Source organism: Anguilla anguilla, chromosome 14, assembly GCF_013347855.1.
Source record: "Anguilla anguilla isolate fAngAng1 chromosome 14, fAngAng1.pri, whole genome shotgun sequence".
Lineage (NCBI taxonomy): Eukaryota > Metazoa > Chordata > Actinopteri > Anguilliformes > Anguillidae > Anguilla > Anguilla anguilla.
The window spans coordinates 21,886,840-21,902,653 of NC_049214.1; the positions used below are offsets into that span (position 1 = coordinate 21,886,840).

Genomic DNA, 15,814 nt, shown 5'->3' on the forward strand with positions numbered 1-15,814 from the left:
ATTTAACTCATCGCTCAGCTGCAGTCAGTTGTCTGGTGAATTCTAATACTGTTGGCTCTAGACCTCCCTGAGTCTTTAGATAACGCTAAAAAAAGACATTTAAAAAATTAGCTTCGCTTTGACGTGCGCTTGTTCACATTTTTTTTATATGCTGTATTTTGTAAGCTAAGACTTATTTTTTAATGCGTGCTGATCTGTATATCAACCATCTTGAAAATACCGAGGAAATTAAAGAGCGTTGTTGTATATAGTATTTCATTAAAAAAATATAAACTAACGTGTGAAAGTGCGTGTTTATTAGGCATGGGTCCTTTCAGCACGTCTGTCAGAGAAAAGCTGACGTTAATATTTGAATCCCTAAGTAATCATTGCATTCTGTTGCTGAATTCAGCTTCTAAGAATGTATAATTAATTCTCTCACTGCAGGCAAACACTAAAATTGTGGGGCAGTTGTTTTAATTATTCCAAATGAGCATTTTGTCATAGCCAGGCTGAAGTAAGAGGTGTCAGTCCTACTAATGGAGGCGCATGATATTTGCATAATGTTTTTCCTTTGATTGGGGGCCTCTTTCAGTGGTTTATTTGCAGTTTCGTCACTCGCGTGTAATTTGCGAGGGGATTAAAGGCACTTTAAGACCATCATAATGTGTGTATCGCAGTGTCAACAACTCATTTATGATCAAGTGCTTTGTGCTGTAATTTATGTGTTTTGCCGTTCGTAATGAGCCGGTTGATGATCAGTGATTAGGGAACGCGCTTGGTAATGGCGGCGAAGGCCTCGGTTTGCGAGAAGAACGCGGCCAACGGAAAAGAGATCAGACAACTTTGAGGAGAAGGGGCGAGGAAGAGCAGGCAGTCGCCCCACGCCTCCTACGCTCTGGAGGTTCGGGGCTCCTCCCTAACGGAGAGACGTCCTGGAGGCATGCGGCGCTCCGAAAGGCCGTTCCTCAGGGGGCTCAGTCCCTCAGAGGGGGCCATTTCCATCCCAAACGCTGCCAGCGGGGCTCTGGAGAGAGCAGCGGGGAGGGTCAGACAGAGTTCAGGTTCTCCCGGCATCCCCACGGTCCAGTAATGCCGTTTCATTTCATGTCCTCCACAAGCTCCAAGTCTCTATTGATTTCTGCCAGTCCTATTTTTTAACCATTTTCTTTATGTCATTTTTTTTTTTTTTGTGGAGAGTCCCCTTTCAGACAACCTGTATGATCTGGGGTGGCGTTGCTGGTTAACCTTGTTTTTGAAGTTTGAGTACATGTTTTAGGTTTTTTTTTTTTTTTTTTTTATTTATTTATTTTTTTTTTTTAAGGGTGGGGGGGGGGGTTCTTTGAAGGTTCTTTTGTCAAGCATTTAAGTGGGAAATCTGATTTATAACCCAGAAAATCTATCCATTCTGTTACAATGTTATCTGGTCAACTTTATAAACTGAACTGTGTTCGGGTTCTTCAAGTTGCTATTGCACAGTCTGAACTGCTCTGGAGGAAGAGGGAGATTTTGGCTGGCCAGTGGATACGTGTGCACTGTAAAAGCCTTGTGATGGCTTCTCTTTTTCATCTCCGCTTTTTGTTTTAACTGATGCTTTATCGGCATTTTTTTCACAGGCGCCGATTCCCTTTTTGCACCGGATGCAGGTTCCAAAATGCTGAGGCGAACCCGGAGATCTTGTCATCAGTCTGCTTTGAAAGCTGACCAGACCCAGGCACAATTTAATACCTTCTAATAAATAGCTTAAACCAAGGCCTTTTTGACTATAATATTTTTTTGATGTACATATCTATATATAATTTCAGAACAATGCTTATTTTGTTTCCGAATTTTGAATTTAAATATTCTTTTTTATAAAGGCAAATATTGAGCAATACTATATGAACTTCTGGAAACTTCTCAAGTCAGGTTGCAATCTGCTGGATTTGTATTGCTAACTGTTTTTATTTTTGTTTTTGGTTTTGTTGGTTGTAAGGGATTTGTCATTTTCAGGGTTTGTAATGGATAATTAATGCATTTTCTGAACATAAATGGAAATCGCTTATTTAAGAAAAAAATTTTATACCTTAAGAGAAAATACTTGTAAATTCTTGCATCACTTTAGAGTAAATAAATGATTATATTCAGTAGAGTGTGATTCTGTTGTTTTTGATTCCTCACACAAGACACATTTGAGAGACCAGCACTTCACATAATATATTAACACTGTTGTCTCTTCTTCTCGTGAGCACAATAGACTGCCTCATCAAATTGTTTTTTTTCCAGTAAAAGGCAATTTGATAAGATTCACATGCTATACACTCCACGGTTATGTTGTGAAATCATCTGTGTTCAAAACCGATATAAATAGTTGCCTATTAATAAATCAGATGTGGTTCAACAAAGAGTTTAAAAACCATGTTTAATTACATCCGTGTATGTCACTGAAAAAATTACTTGTTGGTCAGGTTGTTGCTCAATTGAATCAATAGTTTCACTGATACTTTTAATCCTCAAATCAGGAATTACAGTGAATATCATAATGTGATGAGAGATGGTATCATGGCATTGTTGTGGGAGCCTGCCTTTTTGATAGTTTTGAAAGTTTGTTTGTTTGCCAAGTACTCTATAATGAGGTAGCTTGTTGATACTTGTTTGGGCGTTTCCTGTAAAGCATGACAAAAAACAGGTTCCCCCTGGTGCTGCACAAATGTTCAAATGTGTATTTTATAATACATAGGAGAATGGCTGTTATATGTAAGTCTCCTGAGACCAGCTGTACCAGCAGAGAGCACTTTGCTCCATATACAGTGCATTGGCTTCCTGTTCTTTCTGCACTCAAGCTGTCACATCCTGCTAAAGAACCAGTTTTTTTATGAATCGTTCAGTCTGGATCGGTTATTGACCACTATGGTGCCAACTGGCGGAGCATCTCATTGGGCATAGTGTTATTCCGGGAGGGAGGGTGCATTCGGCAGAGGATCCCCAGCTTCACTGAGCATTACAATGAGCATCAGCAGCTCCCCTGGCTAATTGGGTGCCAGCAGTCTGCCTGTACTGTTTGTAGTGTAGTTTGCCCTGGCACAAATGGCTATGGATTCTGGTGGACGTCCAGCTGAAAAATAGCAGTGGCTGACTCTATGCTTTTATTCTACTTCATTGGCATTTAGCTGCCGTTTTTATCCAGCGCAGCTTGCAATGCGAGCACTAGAGCAAAGATCAGGGGTCGAAGCGCAGTAACAACTAATGGCTGTGTTGTTCTGGCTATCACATGGAGCACATTCCACCGCTGAGGGCCTGGGAGAGACAGCAGGCATCACTGGGAAGTCCAGGCTTGGAGAGGTGGAGGGACCAGATGTCCCAGGTTTGAGGGTCGGAGGGGTCTGACTGGTGCGTATAATCTGATGATCTGTTGAAGGTATTAAGGGGAAGTCTCCTTGGCAGCTGGTAGGCTAGCAGTAAAGTTTTACATTTGATGTGTGGGTATGGGCAGCTAGTGCAGGGCAGTGAGGACAGTGATGTGGGACTGTTTTGGGAGGTTGTACACCAGGCATACAGCAGCATTCTGGATGAGCTGCAGAGGCCAGCTGGTAGAGGCAAGCAGAGAGCTGCAGTAGTCAAGCCTGGAGAGGACCTGAGCTGGAACCACAAACTGATTTGAGGAAGTGGTTAGGAATGGGAGGACTTGTAGAAGATGTGGTAAAGCCAACATCTAGCTCACCATTGGGATATTCATTTTTGTTAAGTTTGTCCTCTTGCAACACTCATAGGCTCTTGGTGCTGGAAGCAGCCATAGGGTGCGAGAGAGGTCACATGGCAGGGAGGTAGAAGGAGCTGTAGGGTACAAGAGAGGGCATATGGCAGGGAGGTAGAAGGAGGTGTAGGGTGCGAGAGAGGTCACATGGCAGGGAGGTAGAAGGAGCTGTAGGGTGCAAGAGAGGGCACATGGCAGGGAGGTAGAAGGAGCTGTAGGGTACAAGAGAGGGCACATGGCAGGGAGGTAGAAGGAGCTGTAGGGTGCAAGAGAGAGCACATGGCAGGGAGGTAGAAGGAGCTGTAGGGTACAAGAGAGGGCACATGGCAGGGAGGTAGAAGGAGCTGTAGGGTGCAAGAGAGAGCACATGGCAGGGAGGTGGACATCTCGGTCATCATCAGGTTGAGCTTTGTCGTAATTTTCCATCTTGCTTAAGATGTAATTAAGGCAGGCCAGAGGACATGTCACATATTTATGAGCATACATTTAATTTTGGCATTACAGGGACTTAGCCAACAAATACTACTATGTGTCATTATGAACTGGAAGGAAATGAATAAAGGCTTAAATGGGTGGTGTGCTATACATGAGTCACATTCATATTTGCATATATTTGTAATGGCGGGGAAACCCCCGCCATGGACACATACCAGAGAGCTGCTGGAATAGTCGGGAAACTTAAATTAGCAGGAGCACGCTTCCCAAGAGGTTGAAACAGAATTGCACAAGTCTCACCATGGTAACAAGGGTCTCCATAATTGTTGTAACTGAAAGAACAGCAGAAATGGCCCTTCCTGGAATAACTTTTAATTCGAAACAATTCACAAGCGCTTACTACAGCCTGCATTTTAGTATAATCAGTCAAATCTTAAACACTCCATTGTTTATCAGAACACTAAAGCTACTGCTAAAATGGCTGAGTAGACAGGTGCTGGCTAACTGCTTTGTAGACTAATGTATCTATTACTAACATACCACAAGTAGACAATGAATTGGTCACTGCTTACTTTTATGGTCAATATATATGAATTTTATTGATCAGAATCACGAAAATATCCCATATTCCTTTTTGATTCTGTATATTTCAAACTTTCACTTCCCTTTCACTGTGGGGAAAAGTGCATGGGCTGACTCATGCAATTCAAGTTATTTTTGACATACTTAACGCTGAGTTAACTCTCTCTATGCTTTGAACCGAGTCAGTCACGGTTAGCAGCTGTTGTTACATGTAGGAACACTTTGATTGGTTGTCAAAGCCAAAGTCAAAAGGCCAACAAAGGGTCTATTCCACCACTGTCTACCTAATTGGAAAAGATGGCTTAGAGCTTCTTTTTTGTCATTTTTGAGTCCTTGTAGTCCATGCAGTTTGGCCTGACGATATCATCAAAGGTAGATATGGCTGGCATACTAATACTTGCAGTTACGGATTTAACGAGATGTGGACAAACACTCTGTGTTGCCACTGTTTGGCTTCATTCCATATTGCAAGCCTTGTACTTCAACATGGGTTAAATGTACAAGTGATCTCAGCCAGAATATCTGTAGGGAAATGGAATATAAATATGAAATTCTATTCAGGGTACTGTTTATCAAAAATGTGTGCTGTCTTTTTTTTCGTCGCTCAGGTCTGAAAAATAACTGCTTCTGTCTGAAGTAAACTGGGAGGAAGCGTTCAGATAAAGTGGATCAAAAATCTACCTTGAATCACAAAATGTGCACTTGAAAGACAAGAGGGATATGCTAGCTCATGCAAGGTGATCAAATCTGCATTGGGTACAGTGCGACACTGGAACATGGCTTTTTCTATTGAGTGGCTTGTTCCATAGCAACACTGCTGTAATGTTCTGTGGCAACTGGAAGCTGGATTGAAGAATGATTCAGGACAGATGTGGCTAATGGAGTACCCAGCCTGTTTCAGGTTCATTCAACTAACACCAATCATGGGGTTCATTCATAAAATTTAACCTCCAGGTTTGGGCAACACAATTAAGGTCAATACCATCGCACAGCGTGTCACTATTGGGGACACCTTGCTTTATATGATTGGAATGAATTACAGAACAGAGGTGACAATACACCATGTGGTCTGTTCATACTTGAGGTAAGCAAGCCCAAAATAAACGTAAGTCAAGAATGACTCACATAAGTGAATTCAGAGGTGGGTGTGCAAGTGAAGGGGAGTCAAATAAGACGGAGTTCTGAGTTTGTGTCTCATTGAAAACCACCTTCGCACTTTAAGTACATTTTTTCCCCACATGCATTTTGTTCAAAAAAAATGTCTAGTGTATGTTTCATAACTACAGCTGGTTGGAAAAATATTTGCATTTTATGTAGAATGGTTAATGAGTAATATAGAATAGAATAGAAAACTTCATTGTAATATAGTGTGCTTTTACATTTTTAATTGATTTGTTAATTTTGAAGCCTTATGACACTCTTTTCATCCTGTCTTTGCATTTGACAATCATTAACAGCAATTTACTGTTACTGCTATCAACTCCCATGTGTTTTCTTTTCCTTTAGTAATTCCATGTCATTTTGGTCAGTTTTTCCAACACTCAGTTGAGATGTTAAGTTATGTTTTTGGCTTCTCATGCCTCTACCTCGTATGGTTTAAAGCTTGATGCAGCAGTGGGTTTTGAGACTCTAGACAGCTCTTCCTCAGGGGCTCGATCGTAATCTTGCGGTGATTTTTTCTGATGGGTAATTATCACATTTTGAAAGTGAGACCAGTTTCCTCCTCCCCTCTCTTGGCAATATCATGCTCAGCAAAAATCCGTAGTAGCCTGGCTTAGAGACAATCAGTGCTGGCTTTTCTTCTGGACTCTCCCCTTTTCCTGAAATGTGATTTTTGGGCATTTTATAGCTGCTTTTTCCTGTGACTATATTTTTTCCCACCAATGTAACACCTTTCTTGGCAAAATTTGAATCCATTGTTCACACATCTTTCCTGAAACTATAGATTTGTTTATCTATAGTTTTGAGAGAATATATGAACAACCAACTCTATTAGCAAACCCCCCAAATGTCTTTGAAAAGGAAATATTGCATTCTAATGTTCAAAACTGTCTTTCTATCCAAAATGATGCATATCAATGTTATTGTTCATTTTCCTTGATCACCAAGGAGGAGAAACGTCCTAAGTGGCTTAAAACTTTGAAATGTGAACTGAAATATCACTTTCAAAACTTAGATTTCATCACAACACAGCCAGCTAGACTGAAAGATTTTTCAGAGCTTTCCAAAATAGAGGGGACACTGAAGGAATTTTTTTCTGATGTTGACATATTCAAGCACCAGAGCTTGCCAACAAAATCTAATCTGTTTTCTTCTTTGAGTTCTGGCTGTCAGCTTCCTACAGTAAAGCAATCACAGCTTCCCCCAGATTCTGATTTTGCCCAATCTGACAAACCTTGAAAGGTCTCTTTAATTTGTAATATTCATGAATGGTCTATTTGTCTAAGTCTGTCTCCAAGACTGTTTGATTGTCAAAATTGTGCAAGTACCTCAAGAATTTATTCTGATCTTTGGAAATCAATTTGTAGCCCACATCATTGTTTACTCCCACACTCACAAATCATCCGCCATTGTGGCTGAACACTGGCTGCTATATGTTCTATAACAGTCTGGGTTACATTTTTTATGAAGATCACTTTTTCCAGGACCAATTTATACTCGGAGCTGTCACATGAACTCATCACAGTGGCGCCGCTAGACCTTTTTTTGGAATTTTTTTTTTTCCTTCCTCTCAATTTGGAATTCCCAGTTGTTTTCATATAGCAGTCTAACTGCTGCAACATCCTCTAACAAGCATTCACACTCCTCTGAAGCTTCCACATACATTCCCTCCACAGCCCACTGGTGAGTTTTGCAGTCATTATGTTGGAGGAATACACTCCATGAGCATCTGGTTGCAGGCAGACTGCTGGAGCCCCATCAATCAGGGGAGTTGCTGTTGCATGATAGGGCAAGGACGGTTTCACTGAATGAAAAATCCCCAACCTTGACTGATTCTGCAGTCAATCATGCATTGCCTTGCCACAGTCTGCTCTGGCACAGTCAGGATTCAATACCAGGCTATGGCAGTTGCTTCTCTATAGCTTCAGATATAGCTCACCATCACTGGAGCCTGGACACTTTCCTTCTCTTTTTTTTTTTGGTAACACTTGAAGTCTATCTCAGCTTGCAGCCATGTCCTTCCACCACTGTCCTGGTCTACGCCCTCAACATCAGGTGGGGTGGTGAAGATTTCGACTTTGCTGGGCTCCATAGATCATGTTTAACATGTTTGTTAATGACGGCTTGAGATAAATTGAGATTTTCTTTGAATGGTTTCATTTTTTACATTACATACACGCTTCCATTTAGATGAGCAGAAACGCTCTTGATAATTCAAAGTAAATGATCAATAAAAGGGAAGATTATACCTCTGAAGTTCTACAAAAAAAACCATCAGTTGATTTAAGAGACTTATGGTGGAAATTATCTTTATCTCTAAGCACATGTATGATCCACCGGGTACTATTTGACTTCAAATTTTCATCCCTTACAAATAATGACACAAAAATATGAAATGCAGAATTTCATCTACAACTGTTGTATAAAATGTTTTTTTATGAGGAAGAGTCAATGGATTATTTCCAGGAAAATTTAGTCATGCTATATTAATCTTAAGTGTAACAACATAGTCTACCTCCATGAACATGTTATTACCGCTTTATAAAGCACTTATAAAAATGCTGTAATCTGTGACACCTGAAAAAGTGATATGCAGCATTTTTTTTTATTTTCTGAACTTGTTTTCTCAACACATTTACCAAACTTGAGCTACCATCATAAGAAAATTGCAATTGTTTAAGAACAGATTAAAAGAAAATAAAAATATAAAGCATAAAAAGTAGTCCATACATGCCCACACCTTCCAATTACATTTTATTATTTAAATATAATAGAAACCAAAGCTTTGTAAGGTATAAAGCCTGACAGGAATATTCCTTACAGAGTGGGTTAAATGATAGTTCAGTGCAGTCCAGTATTCAGGAGCTGAAGCATTGTTCTGCTGCATAATGTCCCGTTCTAGTTTTTTAGAGGCGTTTGAGGAGGGTTGAAAAAAGGGAGCAGGGGAGCGGGGGATGGGGGGAGGGGGGAGGGGGGAGGGGGGATTCTTTTACATTTCATGCAACAGAGATGCATATGTACAAAATGATCATACACACAGTGGGCGCTCACACTCACATTTTTGTTATTCCTGCACAGAATTTCTCTACTATTCAGTAATGGAGATGGTGAGGATATTTTTGATTATGACCTTGTAAGAGTTATTACCTTTAGTGTCACTGGGAAACTTAAACCAAAAGTTGTGACTCACCTTTGCACTCTCCTAATCCTAACTGCTGACATTGATGAGTCTCGACCATGTCACCATAGGATCTGCCCTGCACTTGTGGTGAATGCATTTAATACAGATGTCTCTCTTGGCTTTAATTGAAATTACATTATAATTAGGAAGTCAAACTTAAGAACAAATCTTATTGAAATTTAAGATCATTTTCAGAACTTAAAGTTTTGCTGAATTTTAAGTTAAGAAATATATTCAGTGAGCCCAGAAGGAGATAAAGGAAGGGTCCCTAGGGGCAGACTATCGTCACTTATTATTTAGCAAATACCGTCAAACCATTTAACTGATTGTAAAGTGCTGGGTGCTTTATATGTAAATGCATATAAAAATGTGGGCTTCATAAATCAGTAGCACCATGCTTCAGAGGGTCTTCTATATATACATTTTTGATACCAATATAATATACTTTTCTTCCCCTTTTTCCTCCAATTTGGACTGAGGGTATTCTCAAGTGGCATTCATCACTGCAACCTCTGCTCTGAGTTCAAGAGAAGCACGCTCTCCTCTGAATGGCAAGCCACTGCTTCTTTTCACAATGTGGCCCACCTGAGCCAGAGGAAGACACCTGAAGTGCAGCTTTGGCACGCAGACTGCAGGTGCCCGGTTGACCAGCAGAGGTTGCTGGTGAGCAATATGACATGTTCGTCCCAGCCAATGGAATCCCTGTCTTCTAGTGTAAGGCTACATTCAAATATGCGCTGCTCTGCAAGCCTGCCAGCCACAGACAATACTTTCACAATCCAGATGCCAGAGCGTGAGTTCCATCTACACACTGGATGAGCCACCCACCAGCCCCTCAAGAGTCATTTTATTGAGACACCTTTTCAATCTGGGATTTAAAGCATTTTGTAACTACATTTTCTCCAATTAAAAACACTATCTTTATTTTTCAGACATTTTAAATAAATTGAACTGAACACAAACTTCCTCCTTTGTATTGAAGTTATCACTAGGACTTTATTAACTGAGTAATTATGACAGTTTTCCCTTTGGAACAGCCAAACAAATTACAGTGTCAAGGTGTGAAGGCATGACAGGTGTCGTCGTATTTCCTGGTATCCTCTGCCTCTGAAGAAGCTGTATGTTGACAATTTTTGATCATTTAATTATGATTGTTAAGAAGGCCAGTGTTTAACTCAGAAGCTCAATTTGCATTCACTAATGGTCCACCAGAGCCAAGTTGTTATCAGTTCATGAGAAATTAAAAATTTCTTTCTTGGCAGATGCTTTCACATAAAATATCTGAGGAATCCCATTTGCATCTCATAATGGGTCACGTTTTTTATTTAAAAAAAGTTGAGTCTTGAGCTAGGAAGACAAAGCGTTTCCATTTGTCTGGTTATTTTCATTTTTAAAGTTATAAATGAGATCTCCAAATTGTCAAGATATGCTCCTTTGAGTCTTAATATGTGCTGCCATATGGTTCTATGTTCCATTTAGCTCTTTTTTTCTGCAATGAATAGCAACTACATTTTCTGACAGCATATTTTTAAAATATGATTATGAATACAGGTTGACACAAACTTGTTACATTTGTAATAGAAGTTTCCAGACTCCTGTGTAATTATTCTGCCTTTTTATGATATATACTGTGTGTGCATGCGTGCGTGTGTTTGTGCATGCGTGTGTGTGCAATGTTATAGTAAATGCTATTTTATGTCTGAATTATAATACATGCCACAGTGATTATAATGTATTAATATTCAGAGCCTGAAGTACAGCAGGACAACGGAGTATAGTTGTCATATATCTCTGTGTTCTATAGCATAATCCTCAAAATGTACAATTTTCTCCTTGCTGTCAGTTTTTGTTTGTTAGAGAAACAATTTTAAGTGGCATGAAATTGCATTAGAAATCATAATAATTCATGTTGTTTGTCACGTCGTATCTGATTACCGGCCTCGGTGATTCTCAGAAGGTGTTTAATCCGTCTGAAATGAGGGAATACAAATCCAATACAGGAAGAAATTAACAACTTTTATTGCTGTTGTTTCTTCAGCCTGGTCCTTCGACCTCAATGAAATGCCTGGCAAGCAGCGTACGGTAAATTCAGTTTAATCCTCTTTCCCTCCCACAAATGGAGTCTGGTCTGCTGGACGTCTGTATAACATACCCCTGAGCAAGAACACTTACTGTTTGACAGGCATTGCGTACTAGCTACCTGGCACCTTTCTCCCAGCAAGAATCCAAATATATTTGAATAATTCATTCCTGCTTGCAGTGTTTGGTTATGTGCAACCTTTGATCAGCATTTCCAGAGCAGAATTATACATATAGAACAGTTTATGTGCTTTGGTACAGCATTACATGGACATTAAAAAAAAAAATCTCCCCTTTTATGACTAGAATGGCTTTTCGGCATATTTCTAACAGCCATATTGTCAGTCACTATATACACTACATATACTCACTTGCATACGGTGCAGACCATATGTATGTGGACAGGGACATCATTTTTGTCATTTTTTTTTTTTTTTGCTCCTTACTTGAGCTCTTTAGATTTGAGATTAAGCAGTGAATATAATGTTAAATTGCAGACTGCAGCTTTAATTTGAGGGTATTTACATTCATATCCGGTGATCCATGTAGAGGGGACGAGGTTTTTGGCCAAACTGTCATGGTGCTGAAGTTTATAATTCAGTTGATCTTAACTAGAGCCCCAGGTGCAAAACGAAACAAACTAAAACAACAAAATTCCACCACTATATTTCAGACAAAGGTATAATATTATTCAACATAGACAAGCTTCTTCAGATACTACTTCAAAACCACCAGTGTGAATGACCAAAACAGAAACTTTAATCTCATTTGACCATAACATCTAGTTCAAATCAAAGCTCCAATGTCATTTAACAAACTCGTCACTTATATTTCTTGATCACCAATAGATAAATGCACAGGAATCTGTTATCACACTATGGTTTGCATTAACAGTCTTCAAAGCTTTCTGAGATGATGTATCTTTTCAGAAAAGATGGGAAAAAAATCACTTATTGTCACTTAAAAATGTAAATCTGACGATTCTTTGTGGGAGTGGCTTGTCATGTCTTCTTGGACATTTTGTTCTCATTTCTTCTGTGTACGTGTGCACATCTGCCTGAGGCTCCTTCTCAAAAGAATCTGTTCCTTAGCGCAGTGAGAGATGGGGATGAATAGGAAATTGTAACTCATGTGTTTGTGTTTACTTCTCTATTTATTTCTGTTATCATGAATTTGTACAGTTGAGGGTCTTGTGGTTGTGTGATGGTGGAGTGTGCCTCCTGATTTCCTAGAGGGGTGGGCAGGGGTAAGTCTGCCAGGAGGGTCCACCGGAAGCCGTCGAATAGATTGTGGATAGCAGCGCTGTTATCTTTGATTGTATGGATTCTTTTGAGAACCTGAACACTGTTTTGCTTCCAGAGAGGTCAACAGCAAAGTTACCTTCCAATCATCAGTAATTGTGCTGCTCATATTTTAGTGGATGAGAGCACATTTTCAGTCTAATTAACTGAAGCGGTAATCCAAATACAATCACACACTTTGTCCAACTGAAAACATTCCTCAACAAGATGTTCATTTTGGCACTATTTCTGCATGCAATTTTATCCTCAATGGTTCCACATACTAAATGCGTCCATTGCAGGAGACTGAAGAAAGTAGCACACCATGTGGTCTCTGAAACCTCCTTTATCTGCCATTCATTGACATTACTCCTTGTGAGGTAAGAGTAAGCAAACTATTATAAGTAGAAGGTAGAGTGCTTTCCTCAATTGTATTAGGTGATACCAGAGCATGAATGAATAAAAATATAACAAGAAATAAAGTGTGAATAAAAAAAGACTGTTAAACCAATTCATTTCACTATATGTAATATCTCTGTAATATAATGTATGTATATATTCAGCATTATTATTTCTCCACCCTGTTTCTACTACCACCAGTCCTATTACAGAAAATGCAAGCTGCAACATGGGACATTTGTCTACATTATGCCTTATTTTATATGTTTAGTGTAGGTAAAAGTAAAGGTTCTGCTTTTTCTGGTAATTTCATGACGCAGATTTGGCCTATGTGAATAATCACAGGTCATGCATGTGCCGTGTACTGTACATAAACAGATAAAAATAGCTTCTTCTCACAGGGAAGGGTATTTTTCTTGACATGCCATAGAAATGCTGTGTGTAATCGCCATTATGCCTAAGGGAATTCTTCACATAAACGGTGTATGACCTTCACTGTAACATTAACAAAGCTGACATATAAATCAGTCAATAAATAAATGTAATATTGAGGAGGAAGATGGACTGTAAAATGATTACTCTTAAAGTAATCTATTCAGTAATGTGAAAATGTGGTTTTTGCATTTCTGTAAAGTGTGATATTTGTTCCAAAATCAGATCACATCAGATCATTTCAGCCAAATGTAAACCCACACACACACACACACACACACACACACACACACAGTGCACACATGCATATATACTGCATGTATACTGTATATTGCATGTGTGTTTATAGAGGTATTTCATAACTATGAAATTCTCTTTCATAATCGTTTTTTGAGTAAGGTCATTGAATAAATTCTTTGGGTGATGATTTCTATGCATGGTTCTCAACAAGAGCTGTATTAACCCCATGGTAAGCACTGTATAAACATTCATAAATGCTCATGTGAGTAACTGCAAATAGGCGTATGGTGTGTTATACCGATGCAGCAAGTGGTCTTGCCATGACATACCATGCAACACACAATATGCGTAATTCTGGTTATTGACATAATTTGTTGACGTCTTATTATTTCTTGCAAAGCTATAGTATAGTTCTTGTGAAGGATCATTCGGAGAAAGTATTAATGTTCTCTGAGTGTTTTTGACAACTTTTTCTGGATTGTATCCTATATATGACTGAACTGTGTGTTCATTACAATCTTGAGTACGTCATGGGAAGACTGCACGAGTACCATGTCATCCTAATACACAAACACATAGCTTCGTAACCGGTGTAAAACACATCCAACAGTGATTTTTTTTTTAGCTCGAGACAAATATAGTTATAAATTTTAGAAAAACACATCCTACAGTTGTGATTGCTGTACTCGTTCATTTTATTTCATATTACGTCCCAAATGTTATATATTTTTACTACTGTATATTTATGAAGTTATTCATTATTTATGAGTTTGGAACTATGTTGTCTGGCCATGCATCTGATGCACCATTTGAACATGTTTCTGTTTGACTGATAGCACAGCAGGACATTTTATGCTTTCCCAACAGAAGCTTAATCTAAAATGCAAGGCCTCATTTCACATTCAGTAGCTCTCGCTGTTTTAAAACCTGTTGTGTGTCTTGGTGACAGGATGTTGGAATTTTTTTAAATTTCCAACATATTTTTTCCAAGATCATCCCACCCCTGGAATTTACCTCAAGTTGTATTACATGCTATCGCTGGCAGTGCTACCTCACCTGTCCTGTTTCGCCAATGAAGTCAGATATAATTTGACTTTTCTTCCCCCTGTACACACATGCATACACACTCATGTGTACATGCACACACACATGCACACACACACGCGTACATGCACACACACATGCACACACACTCATGCATACACGCATGCACCCTCATGAACACACACAAATTCATGTTCCCCATTCTGTTGCTACAAAGGAAATGAGTTTCGTTTTTCATCAAATCGACCTTGATGTCTCCTGTTGAGATTGCAGTCATTCAGGGCGTCGAGAGCAAGTGAAGGGTCAGTTATTGATTAAGCTGTGGGTTTCTCTTCACTGTGTTTTCAAACTCACTGTATCACTTGAGAGACAGGCCTTTCTTTTCACTTTACTGGACAGAAGAAGCAAGTGGTCAAGCCATAGGCCTTCAACAGTTGTCATTTACAATGAAGCCATTATCAAGCAAGGTTGAGGATGTGAAGGAACCTGAAGAGGCAGCTTTGTTGCTTGTCCTTTGTCGGTAGCAGTTTATCAAGATCTCTATTATGGGAGATTCAGCTTACCTTACATGTTCAGTTCAAGTCCATCCATGTGTTAGAATGCTTATTGGACAATATAGTAATTTGGGTATTAATGGGAAACAAATTGAAAAAAAAAGATTTTTAAAAATGAACCTTGTTGTTTCACCAAAAGCCTTTCTCAGACATACTCCTCTTGAAAGTGGTGACTATTCCACATTGCTGGTGTTACATGGTGTTACAGTGTCAGTATTTCTCTCTTTGTCTTTGCCTCTCTGAGTTAGAAACTTCCCCAACTATTTTCAGTTATATTACCTCAACTACCATGTATTAAGCGCTATATAAAACAGAAATTTTGACTAAAATTTACTCATCAAATTGAGTTTTTGAGAAAAAAAAAAAAAAGTGTAGCACTTGCATTTTTAAAGACAAATGGTGATTGAATGTAGGCCAATGTGTTCATTCATTTCACTGAAAAATGAATGATAATTTCATTAAAGCCTCTGTGTTCTGTGCATTGACTCATTTCGGGACAGGGGTGCCTGCAGAAATTATCCACGTGGTGGGCCCACACTCACACTGGCTGCCATAGATTTCTAATGTTGAAGTTAAGTTCTACTGAATTATATATGTAACCTAAATATAGGTTAAGCGTATTGTGAAAGTTCGCTCTTGTGCATTGAGCAATTCACAGTACTGCTAATTGAGGTGTGCAGTTAAGGCCGAGTAGAAGGATACAAGAAATGTAATA

General features: G+C 39.2%; 1 protein-coding gene across 1 annotated transcript in view; it reads left to right on the plus strand.

The window, feature by feature from the left end:
- Window positions 1–2,108, plus strand: part of mbd2 (methyl-CpG binding domain protein 2) — a 48,328-nt gene extending 46,220 nt beyond the window's left edge. The window contains exon 7 of the mRNA XM_035391306.1: window positions 1,596–2,108. The gene's annotated coding sequence lies outside the window, so the exon portion shown is untranslated. The remainder of the gene's footprint in view (window positions 1–1,595) is intronic.
- Window positions 2,109–15,814: the final 13,706 nt, after the last annotated feature.